At 43.7% G+C, this 14,280-nt stretch overlaps 1 protein-coding gene across 2 annotated transcripts in view; it reads left to right on the top strand.

The window, feature by feature from the left end:
• The first annotated feature begins 2,426 nt into the window (after positions 1–2,426).
• Positions 2,427–14,280, top strand: part of ZNF236 (zinc finger protein 236) — a 129,631-nt gene continuing 117,777 nt past the window's right edge. For both annotated transcript variants that reach the window (XM_019544878.1, XM_019544869.1), the window contains exon 1: positions 2,427–2,925. The gene's annotated coding sequence lies outside the window, so the exon portion shown is untranslated. The remainder of the gene's footprint in view (positions 2,926–14,280) is intronic.

Below are 14,280 nucleotides of genomic sequence, written 5' to 3'. Positions count from 1 at the left end.
AAAAAAAAAAAAAAAAAGATTTCCCCCTATCCTTCCTCTCCTATGCTGGGTATAGGAAACACATGATGTACGTGGGGCAGATGTTTAGTTTGCATGTATTTAAAAGACTTTCTTCTGAACAGCTTTGTTTAGTTGTCTTTAAGCTAAACGTTGATTCAAATAATGAAGTCAGGCAGCTTTGATTTTAATACAGGTTAGTTGTCAGTCATATAACTCAAGTGCCCTTGATAATAGGGTCTGCTTATTTAAGCTTTCTTCAGTCTTAGCAATTGCTGTTTCTCAGTGATTTTTGTTGTTGTTGTTTTTGGGGGGTTTTTAAGGGTGTTAATGGATTTTGGTTTGTATTCATTGTTCCCTGAAGTTATACACAGTTTTTTTAGAATGAGGGCAATGTCAAGTAATAAAAATGTGTATGATATCAGAGGTATGCTACAAACTTACTACAAGATATTTCCATGGTACAGGGGTTCTCAAACTTTGTGATGCCACGACCCTGAGTGCTGGATGGCGGCAGCAGGAGACTGGGAGCTTTCATGCGCCAGCCGCCAACATCTACCACTCCACGCTGCTGCTGCATGCTACTTCCTCAAGCCTCCTTTTAAACTGTTCATGACCCCCCCAGGGGGTTGTGGCCCACAGTTTGAGAACCCCTGCCATAGTATATAAGCAATAATATACTGCATTGTTGCTTAGTCTGTGTGGCCCCATGGGTCAGGTGAGTGGTGTAGGGTTGGCTTTGTGCATCAGATCACACTCTGCACTCCAGATTTGGCCTAGTGTGCACAGCCATGTCATCAGGCCCATTGGGTTCCCTCTGAGCCTGAATATTTGGTGGTGGGGAGCAGTGGCAGCATTAATTGCTGTGGCTTTGGGAGCTGTTAACGCTGCCACTGCTTCCCTGTTGCCAAATTTCTGGACCCATGGGCGGCCTTACGGGCTGGATGACATAGCTCTAGGGGCCATAGGTTAAACGTTAGTATATCCTGCATTGTAGTACAGAGACTTTCAGGCATTGATCTTGGGCCATTCCAGTACCTAGGTACAGTTGGATATGCTGAGGACTATTACATGGAAGAAACATTAGGTGGGTGTCTCTTACTTAAAAAAAAAATTCAAAGCCTACAACTTGAATACAGTATAGTATTTAAAAAATATAAAGTCCCACTTTTGCAGTTTTTTAAAGTTTAAATTAGGACTTGCGGTATAATTGTGAATGCAAAGATACTTGGTGCACTTATGTAGTTAATGGAAGGGCAAGTCATTGGAACTTTTTTCAGAATTTTGACACTTTTTGCCTAGTCAGCATATTTAAATCAAAAATGTTTCCTGATGATTGTGTATGATGGAGCCCAGGTGGGTTTTTGTGACCTCACCCACAAATCTCTCCAACAGCATAGGCTTATAGACTAGGTTTATATTCTTTGGCTGCTCGGTAGAGTCCCAGGCTGCTTGCCAGGCAGATAAACCCAACATTTGTGGCTTTAGGGAACCAGTGGTTCCTGGACAGTGAAGAGTCTCGGGACTCCCTGCTGCTAGATTGCTATAGAACCAGTCCCCTTAGGCTTCATTTTCCATATATTTTATTTCCATTTGAAATCAAAATAAATAATAACATTTGTGAAACATAATTCATATTCTCCGCTCAGTTGCATCTGGGGGTTGATATTAACACTCCTTTGTGTGGGAGGAACAAAATGGTGCATTATTAATTGACCAAAAAACTGCTTTTGAGGTTTCTCTGGCTTTATGCTGTATGTGTGTTCCTGGAAAATGGTGCATAACTCAAATTTGCATAAAAAGAACCACTTTACAATGTAACAAATAGGGATATATTCCAAAACCTCGACTGTATTGTCCCCCAGACCCATTTCTACCACTTTGACAAGACGATTTTGGTACTCACCAACAGCAGACAGTACACACAAGCACAGGGAGAAGGGTAGGAGATAAGCTAGCAGGAAGATGAGGGGGATGGCAATTACAGAAGTATGTCACAGAACGAGCAAAGAGCATACATCCACAGAGGAGATCTATATTTTGATGCGCATCACTTCCACAATGCACCACACAAAGCAGCTAACTGCAGGCTTCTACCACACTGATAACATAAAAGTGAAATTACCTCACATATAATGATTTTTTTAATATAAAAAGGGTCATCGCATAAGAGTGAATTCGCACGTACAGAACCTGCATAAAGGAAGGGAAACCTGTACATCTTTTATTGACTTGAATTTTATTTAAGTTGGATACAATGTTGTTTTAATTGAATCAGTGTCAAACTGATGTTTAGCTTCTCGTCCTTAACAGCCACTTAAGAAAATCTTGTATTTGATTACTTTGAAAATGTATTTCTGGGGCTAGATCTTGAATTCCAGATTGCTATATTTGAATGTGTCTGCTACCTCCATCCCAAAACTAGATACAACTTCCCCAGCAGGCTTGGAATGCTGTTAGTCATTGGTGTTCCTTCCCTGACACAGCTGGTCAGCATAGCCCCATTAGTCATCTCTTGCATTGCAGAGAAGGGTGTGGCTGTGGTAGCTCCAGGGAGAACAGGCTAAAAGCTTGATTGGCTGTGCTGACACTAAAAGAAGCACCTCTGCGAAAATGGCACTGATACCCCAACAGCCTTCATGGTTTGGGTAAAAAAAAAAAAAAAAATAGAATACCTGAGATCCAGTACGTAGTTTTAGCCACTGGGTTTCTGGTGCAGTGCAGTCCAGCCACATCTGGTGTACTACTCTCTGTGCCATAGGAAGGAATGAAGCAGTTTGTTTTTGCTCCACTTTTTGCAGGGATTCTGGCAGAAGATTTGAAGGTAATTCTTCTTACCAGCTTCTTCTCACCAGTACAGCAAAGGGAGCAGAACGTGGCAGAGAATCCATCGCAATTTATCTGTTGAGACCCCTTGATCTTTTCAAAGTAATTGACTTGGATTGAGTAATGCAAACTGCCAAGGTTAAAATTAGAAAAACAAAAAAACTAGACTATAAAACAGAGTTACTGTTTTAATAACCTACTTTGAACAAAGTATGCTATTTTAAAGGCTAAAATACAATGAGCACTGAAACCTGAGCTGCACAGCACTCTTGGATTGGAGAGGATGGGAATGCCATATGTTTATGAAGTCAGAAGAGAAACCTGCATTGATATTGAGTGACATTCATACATTTTGGATTAAGAGTAGCTTTATAAATCAAGATTTCTGTTATGCTTTGAGTTTTTTATTAAAAAAATGACTGGAATTCAGAAATAAACTATGTTGCTCTTGGACTGAAATAGAAAATATACTTACTAGTTCTAACTAGAGTTAGACATGACCAGGAAAGAGAGTGGTCCTAGTAACGACACTTAGGGCTACGTAGTGGGAACACAGGATAATTTTTACTGGATTTTATTCCTAGGCATTATTACAGAGACTTTCCATAGGGCTCTGATCATAGTTACTTGGTAAAGTTGAGGCTATATAAACTGTTATTTTTGCTGGAATGGGAGAGTTTGTTTAACATTTTTTCTTGATGCAAACTTGGAAGTTTCTCCTGTTTAAGTGGGTGTTTGTGCCTGCCTCTAGTAGGGGTTCAACTAGATCAGGGCTGTCCAACTTCTTAGTAGCTGAGGGTTGCTTTACTGTGTCTTTATGCCTCATAATTGGTTAAAATTTAAGGGAAAGAAAATGTGATCTTTATTAATCTGTTCCACTCCAAACCTAATTTTTCCCTGGATTTTTCCTTCTAGATACATAATCTTGTCTGTTGCTTGTACGTCCTAACTGGCAGTGTAAATTTGACATGATTCTGAAGATTTAGAAAGCAATTGAAAGTTAGAGGTTCACCGATATCACTGCCAATCTGATATGGCACCGATATAAGGGGAAAATTAACTTCAGCTTTTTTTGGCCAGTGTAGCCAATAATGTCACCAATAAATATAATGCATCTTCTGGCCAGGGCTCCTCTGGATGCCATGTGCATGCGTGCAACTGCGCATGTGCACATGGATGCGTGTACCCTTGGATGTGCGAGTTTGGGGCTCTGTGCTCTGCTGCCTTTGCCCTGGCAGCTGTGTCCAGGTGCTCATCCCCTGCCCACCTGGCAGCAGTAGGGAAAGCGAGTTGCGCCTCCTGCTGCTCTGTGGGCAGAGGATGTGCAGCCAGTATGTGGCTCCTGGAACAAAGACAGCAGGGTGGAGAGCCCTGAGCCCACAGCAGGCAGCCCATCTTTACCCTTGCCCCACTTGGCTCTGCTCTATTTTTGTGCTTAAAAATGGTAGAGGCAGTGCTTTAACTAAAGCTTATTTGACAAGCTTTAGTTCAAGCACTGCTGCTACCATTTTTAAGCACTGGGAAACTGACCCCCCCTTCCCCCCCCAGACAAGCTGCCTGCAGCTCTGTCCCTCTCCCTGTCCCAGCACCAGGGGCCCATTCACTGCCCTCACTAGGCAGTACCCCCTGCCCCACTCCCTCCCTCACCGTTAGGGCCTTGGTCTGCTCCTCCCATGCCCCTTCCCCTCTATAGACATACCTGCAGGGACCTGCTCTCCATGCTGCCTTGCTGTATTTCTATAAATTAGTTATCAGGTATTGGCTGATGGTGAATAATTGGCTATCAGTATCAGCCAAGAAAATCTTTGTTGGTGCACCCCTAATTAAGACTGGTCATTTTCTCTTCTCCTTTTATTTGTTTCATTTTGCTGCTAACTACAGGCTAATCGCAGAAGAGTTATTGAAGCTGTTTTGAAACTGGGAAAAGTGGATTTTATTAGTTTATCTTGAAAAGATACATTTGCAGATGCTTAAATTAGAAAGTGAAAGGACTAGCAACTTTATTACACAGAGGTTAGATTGCCCATATTCTGCCCATCCAGAACATTGGTTCAGCAAAAATCAGACCTTTCTGTGCATTTTTAACTTTTCTACCCTGGAACTGTTGGTAGTGACTGGGAATTATCAGTATCTACTCTGGCTGTGTTCACAGTGTAGCTATTATTGAAGAATGAATCACAAAGTTATAGGAAAGTAGAGTTGGAAGGGACCTCCAGGGGTGATCTAGTCTAGGGCTGTCTAACTGCTAGGCTGTGGGTCATGTGAGGCACATGAAGGGTTAATCTGTGCCCCTGGGCTCTTCCTTGTCATTACTTCCCTCATTGCTCCAGAATCTCTGGGCTCCCCTCCCTTTTCTTGCCAGGGGCAGGGCACTGCAGGGTGGACACATGCAGCCTGCAGTGGTGGTCCCCATGTATGTGGTACAACAGTTGGGGTGGGGGAGTTGCCCCCAGCTTGTAGCCAGGAAAGTGAGGGAGGGCCATGGCCTTGGTATTGTGGCCCTCTGTGGTGTATGGTCCCCAGCCTCTAAGACAGGGGTGGGCAATTATTTGGGCCTGTGGGCCACATAGGAAATTTTGCTGAGCTGTCATGGGTTGGGTCAGCACCTCCCCTGCCTTTCTGTGCACAGCAGCTCACCAAAACTCCGTATGTGGATTGGAGCTGCAGGTTTTAGGAGCAGGATGGGCTTGAGGGGTGGTGACAAGGATGGGATCGTGGTACAGGGTCTTGGGGTGGTGACAGAGTGGGGGCAAGGCCTGAGGCAGAGCCACGATCTGCTGCCAACATGGCCAAGCAGTGGATGCAGGTTCCATGAGCAGGAGTGCATCAGAAGCAGATTGCGGCTCTTTGCTGGGCCCTGGCCGCAGATACAGCTGTCTACCTGTCTATAGACACATCCCATATTCCTGCCATCCCATATTCATCCCATGTGCCCTGTCTATGCAGCTCCTGGCCAGTCTCCTTGGGGACCCCAGGATTGTGGGGCAGTAACAGCACAGGGACAGGGCAGATCTGCGATCTAATCCCTGCATATTTGTGCCCATCGCAGGGCCATGTGGGCAGTGGATCCATTGCTCTGTACCAGGCCTCGGCCCCATACTGTGACCACCCCAAGATCTGGTGGTCTCCCTGGTCCAGCCTACTTATGTCATTCCCGGATGCCACTCCCCACCTGCTTGTGGCTTAAGGACCTACCAGATTCACAGTAGAAGTGGGTTGCACTGCTGGTACTTTAATCTTGCAGGTTCCCCTGTGAACCCCGCTCATGGATGCTGGTGGAGGGGCCCCGCTTGTGGTTTGCTCCTGATCAGCGGGAAAGCAATGCTACATACAGCATGGCCTCAAAACTGCTGCATGCCACTGGGTCATGTTGCATGCAGCAGCTTCTCCATTGAGCTGGAGTGAGCTCTGGGGGAAAGGAAAGTGGGAGTGGGTTGAGTGGGGCACTGGGCCATACAGCAGAGCCTATAAGGAGCCCTCCATTGCAGATGGAATGTGGCATGGGGTGTCTGCAGAGGACACCTGAGGAGGAGAGAGGCTGAGGTGCCCCACAATCCCCTTGGGTCATTGCACCATGTGTTTGAAGCACGGGGCAGTTGCAGGGAAGGTAGTGCTGCATGCTAGTAGTTGCTTGTGTTCATTCATTTAGCTCCTGTTTCCCTGTCTGGGCACTGTGCCCCTGGCCCTGTGGGAGGCAGGCAGGACTTCCATCTAACCAATGAGCCCCTCTGGGGCCCCAGGGGCAGGAGCAGGGATGGTGTGAGCAGCCATCTGAGTTGCACCAACTGTTTGGTCTTTATCACATGAGGAAGAAGTGATTGAAGTGGTCAGGATGGGGTGGCCTTGGCCAGCGCTTCCCAAACTGTAGCACAGCCTTGGAGTGGCTGCAGCAGAACTGCACTGCCTGTGGTGCCCACTCTGACTACTCCAGGACATGCACAGGGCCAGTCTGTGGGTCCAGTTTGACCGATGGCCTGGCCCTATGCCTCCTTTCTTTGAGTTTGACACCCCTGACTTATTGGTATGTGGAAGTGTAACATTAAATAAAACCCTGCGTGTAAAGGTGAAGGGATTGTAAAATCAAGATGGCATTGGGGTTGTGGACTGGCTTCAGTGCTTGAATGTAGAGTAGAGGTAGCTAGTTTCTGTTCAGAATAGGTCACCTAAATGTAAAATTAGCTTTGGCAAAGAAAAATCATTGGGCTCTAAACAGGAGTCAGGTCAGGACCTACCTAAATCATGGTAGAAGTTTGTGGTGCAGCAGCACCTTATAATTTTGCTGTTTTTGCTATGCCCTTCCCCCAGCCACCAAGTGGCTGAGAGGCAATTGATGTTGTGGTTTTTGCCTCTTGGCCATTTGGGTGGGGGACGAGCATGGCAAAAAGAATAAGATTAAAAGTGCCACTGCACCATGAACTTCCCCATGATTTAGGTAGGTCCCCAGTCCTATGGCCTACTCCCTGAGTGTTCTGGAAAATGTGTGTTTATGTAGTGTCTGGATTGGGTCTTTACTCAAAAAGGGCAGGGTACTACTATTGTATCCTTATTTTCAGAAATTTTGGGTTATCAAGTTCATAATTCAGTATTCTGGAAGGGAAGGCGGTGCTATCAGGTACTCTTCAACTCCATTTTAAATTAAACTCTAAAATTAATTAAGCTTTCTCTTAGTGAATTTCCTAGGCTTGTTTTTTGGGATGCGGAGGAGGAGGAACAGTTAACAAAGAGAAATGCTTATTGTAATAGCTAATCATGTTTTGCAGATGAGGTGTTCCTCTGGTTGGTGGAGTGGTGATAATAGTCACTAGTTTCTGACAGGTGGAAGAGAAATCCCAGTCACAAATTGTGTCCCAGAATGCTAATTACAAAGTATCTTTTAGAAGACTGAAGACTCTCTCTTTCCTTCCCATCCTCCCTCTACTCAGACTGAGCTTAGTTGCTTCTGGCTAGCTTTCTGGTGACTGAACCAAGTGTCCTTTCTTTTAAAATGCCCAGGTGCAAAGATACTATGTACCAAGTATAAAGGTTAAGATTGTCAGCTTCATGGGACCATTGGACCTGGCTCATGGAGATGGTATTTTGGCAACAGGTACTCTCCCTGTGCTGCCAGGGGGAGAAGTGCTAGCAGGTGCAAGTCCTAGAGTCCACCTGTGGCCTGCCTCTGATCCAGGTGTGTCATTTGGACGTTTAGCTGGAAAAAGTGGTCTGGTTTAGAGTGTGCTCAGATGTCATACATATGGATCTTATTTAAATTTATGAAATAATTATGCTAATTTAGCATCAAATGTGGACTGGCTGTTTATATTCAGCAGCTGTTTTCAAGCAAAAATAGTCCCAAAGTGGATTGCATAATTTTTTTCTACATGCAAGTTCAAGCATTCATAGAAGCATTACTTTTTTTTAATGTGTACTCTTCACAGACTATTTTAGGACTTAAATCATAAATATGTTCTTATTCCTAAGAGGCTGGTATGAATGAGATTTATTGTCATATTGATAATGGGCTTCATAATGAATGGAAATAAAACATTTGGACATTTTCAATTTTATACCTCATTTTATGTGAAAATCATAATAGGGAAAAGAGGAAGCAGCTCACAAGTGATTGAGAGTACAAGACAACAGAAGATGAAAACAGTGTAGGAATAGACACTCTATAGAACGGCAAAGAGAGATACCAGAAAGTAAAAGCTGGAACAACAGCCCTAGTGAGAGAGCTCTCTTTTTTTTTTAAACTCAAGTTCTCTTAAATTAATCCCTTATACTAAATGCAACTATAAACAAGGAGGAAGTAATACTATTCCTTCAAATTGCAGTGAATGTGGCACTACTTTTAATCACTTTTATAAGTGTTGGGAAAAGTTGTCCAAAGCTTTAACAATAGTGATTCATTGTGATTTTTCTAGTCTGTCACATTATCTGTTTATTTTAAAGAATAAAATTTACTGGGATTTGTATTCCCCCCATTATGCAAGACTCAGTTATTTGCCAGCTTTTATGTAGGCACACTATTGAAGTGATCAGGCTTCCGAATTCCTTGGTTTAAACTCCTGAACCAAGTGTAAATGCTATGTTTTAGTCTTGGGATCTTCAGTTACATTTGGGAGCATACACTCTAGTAGAAAGGTCTAGTACCCTTTCCTGTTCCTGAAAGCTGCAACTCAACAAATTTATTTATTTATTTGTCCCCAAGGCTTAATCATGGTTCTTCAGATTCCCCTTGTAGTTTAAATTCATCCTATTCCAGGATGTTCTTGAAGGTGTTAATGATTTGGTATGCAGTTCAACATTCTAGGAGATAAGCAGATGTGAGAAAAAAGGTAGACACAGTTTGTGTTTGCAGAGACCTCCAAAATGCATTGTTTTTACTCTAAAGGAATATAGTAAAAGAAGTTTTTGATGATTAACACCCCCCCCCCCAACCCAAACAAGCTTCCTCTTCCTTATCTTTGTAGGCCAAGTGATCTACCTTTAGGCAGGGAGGCTTGTCTTCAACATGGGCTCAGCAACAAAAGTAAGCTTTTCTACCTACCCAGAGCTTCCTGGGGACCACTCTGAGACTCTCTCACATAATACCTTAAACCTCTTTGTGCCTTTATAAAACAATTTCCATGTGCACCTCATATTCCATTGATTTACAAGGTATAATCATTACTGACATAGTATTGAAATGTTAGCTTTTAGCAGTAGGAATGTATGCATCTGTTGCAAGTCTGACTCCAAGGGAAGTCATGCCACTCCTTAGTGGCCAGTCAAGCTCCTTGGTGTGTTCTCCCTGTTATTTCACCTGCTGTGGCTTGATGTATAGGAATTGGGATGCTACACCTGAATCCTGAGATAAGCTTGATTGGCTTGAAATTGACCTAGCCAGATTCTTAGCCCTGTCCCTCTCTGGACCCTTTGTCACCCAATTCTGTGCCTTGCTGGTACTACTTATGGCCTTTCTGTGCCTCAAAAGGCACTAAATTGCCTTCAGGGTGTTAGTTGTGGCCTCCAGCCTCCCCCAAATCCACACCTGTGTGTCTCACAGTTGTCAGTTACCATCAGTTAGTACCTCTGGCCCCTTGTGCCCTCATCCCTTTTTGTTTGGGCCTTGGCCCTCAGCCTAAGCTCAGTCATGACCTTGCTTACTGCAGAGTTTGGAACCCAGAGTGTTTCCAGGTATCCTGTCACATGGCATCTTGTCCATCCCTACAGCCCCAAGCCAGTCTTCATCAGTCTACGGTAATCCCCTCATCAGTTTCTACAGTCTCCAGGTTCCTGTTCTGTTAGGCCAGGGGTGGGCAAAATATGGCCCCTGGACCAGATCCAGCCCACCAATTGATTGTATCCAGTCCACAGCTGCCACTGCAGTGGCAGCCCTGTAAGGGGTCAGTCCTGCAAGGGGCTATGCTTCCCTGAACCCACCAACAACACTGCTCCAGCCCCGGCTAGCATCCACAGCTTCCTAGTGTTGCTCCAGCCACCTGAGTTCTGCTTGGCTTCCCCTACCTCCAGCAGCAGTTCCCCCTCCTGCACTGTTCTGCTTTGGGGAAGCTACAACCAGGCAGCTCCTGCCCCAGCACACACAGCTTCCGCTACTGGCCACCTTCTGTCCACTGTGTGCATCTGACGCGGTGAGCAGCTAGAAGGCAGCTGGGAGCCAGAGCCCTGTTTGTCAAGGCAGGAGCAGGGGCTGCCCAGCACAAGACTGGCATGGCTAGGAGTGTGGCACTGGCTAACCTGGGTGGGAACAGCTGGGGCTTGGCATGGTATGTAGTGCTGTAGGCCAGATAGGGGGCAGACTACACCAGTACTGTATCACCCAGGCAAGCTCTGCTATCTGTGTCCCCTGGCCCTACCTCTCCCCACGCCAGCTGGCTCCCAAGACCTAGTGTGGGCAGCTTTTCACACCCCCTTCATCTCCCCAGACATCCCCCCCTCCCACACAACATACAAGAGTAATCCTTTATTTGAACTATTATGCAATCACCTCCATATATGCTATTCAGAAACATAAATGAGGACAAAAATATTTCTAAAATTTTAAAAAGTAGATATTTGGTTTTTAATACATAATTTTTTTTAAGTCTTGAACTTGCTAAAATTATAGTTTTCTGAAATATTTTGTGTACAGCCCTCAACAGCTTATCAAAACTCATTAAGTGGCCTACAAGCCAAAATAATTGCCCACCCCCTGTGTTAACTTGTACTTTCCCCAGCTCTGGTTCTCTTGAGCCTACTCACCATAGTCTCTCAGCCCTGTCTGTGCTAGTAGCTTTTTCCCTAAGTACAGCCTAGACTAGCCTACCTGCTTTGGCTCAGGAGCTGAGTTTGTATCTCCCAGGGCTCTACCTCTTCTGGTCAGGTGATCCCCTGACCAGCTTCAGGTGGCTTCCCTCAGCTTAATGAGCAGGCTGCCCTCATCTGCTGAAGTTTGCTTTTCTACTTGTCTGGAGTTCTGTCCCACCGTCTTACAGCTGCACCTACCTTGCAACATTGTAGCCTTTATTTTTGGTTTCCTCCTCTGGCTGCTTATTTTTGTATGGCTATTTGTACCTCAGCTGCCTATTTCAAACTGCAGCCATCCCATTTTTCCTTCTTATTAAATAAATACCAGGCTTTATTAAATAAATATCAGGATTAAGGCTACTGTAACTTCATTTTTGTATATTTGATTGTAATATCACTTTGAAGCTTTGGTGAATTTTGGAAGCGGATAACTCATTGCTAACAAATACATGCTATTATAGATCTTGATGGAAAATGATTAAAAAACACCATTGTATTCAAAGTAAAACTTGGCACAGCTTATCCTACTTGGCTATCATTTCTCTGTATAGTTAAGTTAGAAGCCTAGCATATTCCTACCACTTGATTATCTCTTAACTCCTGTGTATTGACTAGCTCAGCTGTTTGGAGAATTAGTTTAGTATTTTGGTGTCTTTTTATCTGCCAAATGAATGCTTGATGATTGGGGCAGCTTTACGTGGTAGAGGATGGGCCCTGTTTGAATTAATTAGATCACTTTTTAGTAGTCAGCTTTTACTTTATTTTTCACTTGTATTGAAAATTGTTTGCTTCCTTCGCTCTGGAGAGAAGAAAATTCTTTGTCTTAAGTCTCTGCCAGTCCCATGTTCCTAACTATCCAAGTGATCCATCTGTTGCAAGTAGTAGGAAGCTTTTGCTTCCCCTTTCTCATTCCTGGATCTTACTAGTAAAGATTGATGTACTGGTAACTGGTCTTACTCAAGTGGTGTATAATGAACAAGTACAGTTGAATAAATATCCCTTGCAATCTGAGATGTGCCATGCTAGGCTTTTTAGGAGTTGTGACTACTTCAGCAATGGAAAAAGCTGTTACTGGTGGTATTTGTAAGTTATAGTGAATGTATAGCTAGATAAGAATAAGTAATATCTATGTCCATTAGATTTAAGTTTATGAAGGGTTGACATCTTTTACCTGTTATTTTTCTCTTAGATATATTTATGTGAAGCAGAAATTAGTAAGAATTGTATATTTCATTGGTCCTATTAGAATCATAGGCTTGGAAGAGACTTCTGGGGCCATCTAGTTAAGCACCTTCATGAATGCAGGCTGTAGTGTTCTGAGAACATGACTAAGCAAATAGGGATGGATTCTTACCTTCCCCTGGAGAGGTTTATATCTTAGTTTATCCTGATTTCTTGATGGGTTTGTGTTCTTAGTTAGAGATTTGCTACTGAAAAACTCTGTCCCAGAGGTGTTACCATGAGCAACCTTTTTGAAGTTGTGGAACCCTTTTGTTGGGGATGGGGGAGGGAGAGTGGATGGGGGTGGAAATTATCTTTGTAGTAGTTGGAATCCATGTTACTAGCCTTGAGGATTGTTTTGATTAGAAATAGGAAATAGCATTTCACTTAGTTCATTTGTTAGAGTCACAGGGAGTTCTTTCTCTTCTGGAAGTGGAAGGAAAAACAAGCCAAAAAGTATAACCACCACCAGCAAAGCCCAGACATCTAAACTTCCTAAGGAGCTGCCTGTCTTTTTGGTGGCTTTTGTGGTGTTCTTGCATATGAAATGGAAATCACTGAGGGTGCTAACAAGTGATATTTGTAGTGCGTTTTGCCCTCTGAAAGCGCTCTACCACTGTGTCCTGACAGAAGTGCATAGCTGCAGAGCACTTTAAAAGCCCCTGATTTGCATGACAAATTAACCCTCATTTAATAAGGGTTCAGATGAAGGCACTCCAAAGTGGAGCACCTTCATTAACTTCTGTGTGCCCTTGCATGTGGGCAGGGCTGGGCAGTGAGCCCTGCCCCCAGTGCTGACTTCAGGCCTGGAATGGGGAGTAGGCAATGGAGGGAGCTCCAGTCTGGGGCTTGCCCTGCCTGTGCTTGGGGGAGGGAGGATAGGTGGATTGGAGACCTGCTGGAGGTCCTGAAGCTTCCTCTAAGGTCTCCCCCTCCCAACTTGAAGAAGGCACTGGGGGTGGGGGGGAAGGGGGGGGAGTAGCTAGGGGAGAGAGGCTCTGTTGGATCTGCTCCTAGATGTAGCTGTCTTTTTTTTTTTTTTTCCCCCTTCTTTGTTCCCTCCCCCTCCTGACCAAATAGGGAATGTCCGGGTTGGGAGGAGTCACTGTAGCTCATAGCACTTTATATTAAGCTCCATGAGTTACAATGGGGAGCTACATGTCTGTCAGTGTCCTGAGTCTTCCATCTTACCTCTTAAACTTGTGTTGTGTTTCTTGTATTGTATCAAAAAAGTTTCGTTCAAAGGAAGATATGTGCATTCACTGTGGGTCAGCTGAATTTTCAGTTTTATTAATAGTTTTAAAAGATGTTAAATAAGAGACTTCTGCAGGTAGTGTTGTAGTATCCCTGATGATCCAAGCAATATGTGAGAAGCATACATTTAGTAACGGGCTTTTTATTGGGCAACCTAGATAGTTTTGAGAAATGCGTTTTTGGCCCAAAGCTTGTCTAACATCTTTCCCAACTACATAGTTCGTCCAGTAAAAGATATTACTAAAAGATCCTGTCTCTTGCATACTTTTAAAAACATCTTTGGAAATTATAAAGCCAAAGAAAACTTTTCTATTTATGTGAATTGGTCCTAATTTTTAATATTTATTTAAATTGCTTTGGAGCTGGGAGGATAAGAGGTTGAACATGATTTTAAAGAATCTTTTAGGTGGAAGGTGGGATCAAGAAAACTCTGACTATTCTGGGAAATGCTCTTTAAACATTGTTTTGTGATGCATGTGGGCTTGGGAGTGCCCACATCAAGACAGTTGGATGATGGGGTCTTAATTCAAGTGGATTTAGAACATCTTAATTTCTTTTTTGAATATAAAATACAAGCACAATCTGATTTGTATTTTTATGCATATCTCAAAATTGAACAATCAGTATTTTGCACAGCTATCAATGCAACTGGTGAAACAGCGAGGTTTGCAGTGACCTAAGTTAGGGAGACAAAAGGTACTTGAATTGGCAGTT

The sequence above is a fragment of the Crocodylus porosus genome, unplaced genomic scaffold, assembly GCF_001723895.1.
Source record: "Crocodylus porosus isolate Cpor-Errol unplaced genomic scaffold, CroPor_comp1, whole genome shotgun sequence".
Lineage (NCBI taxonomy): Eukaryota > Metazoa > Chordata > Crocodylia > Crocodylidae > Crocodylus > Crocodylus porosus.
The sequence above is the reverse complement of the archived record's forward strand: the minus strand, read 5'-3'. Positions and strand labels throughout refer to the sequence as shown.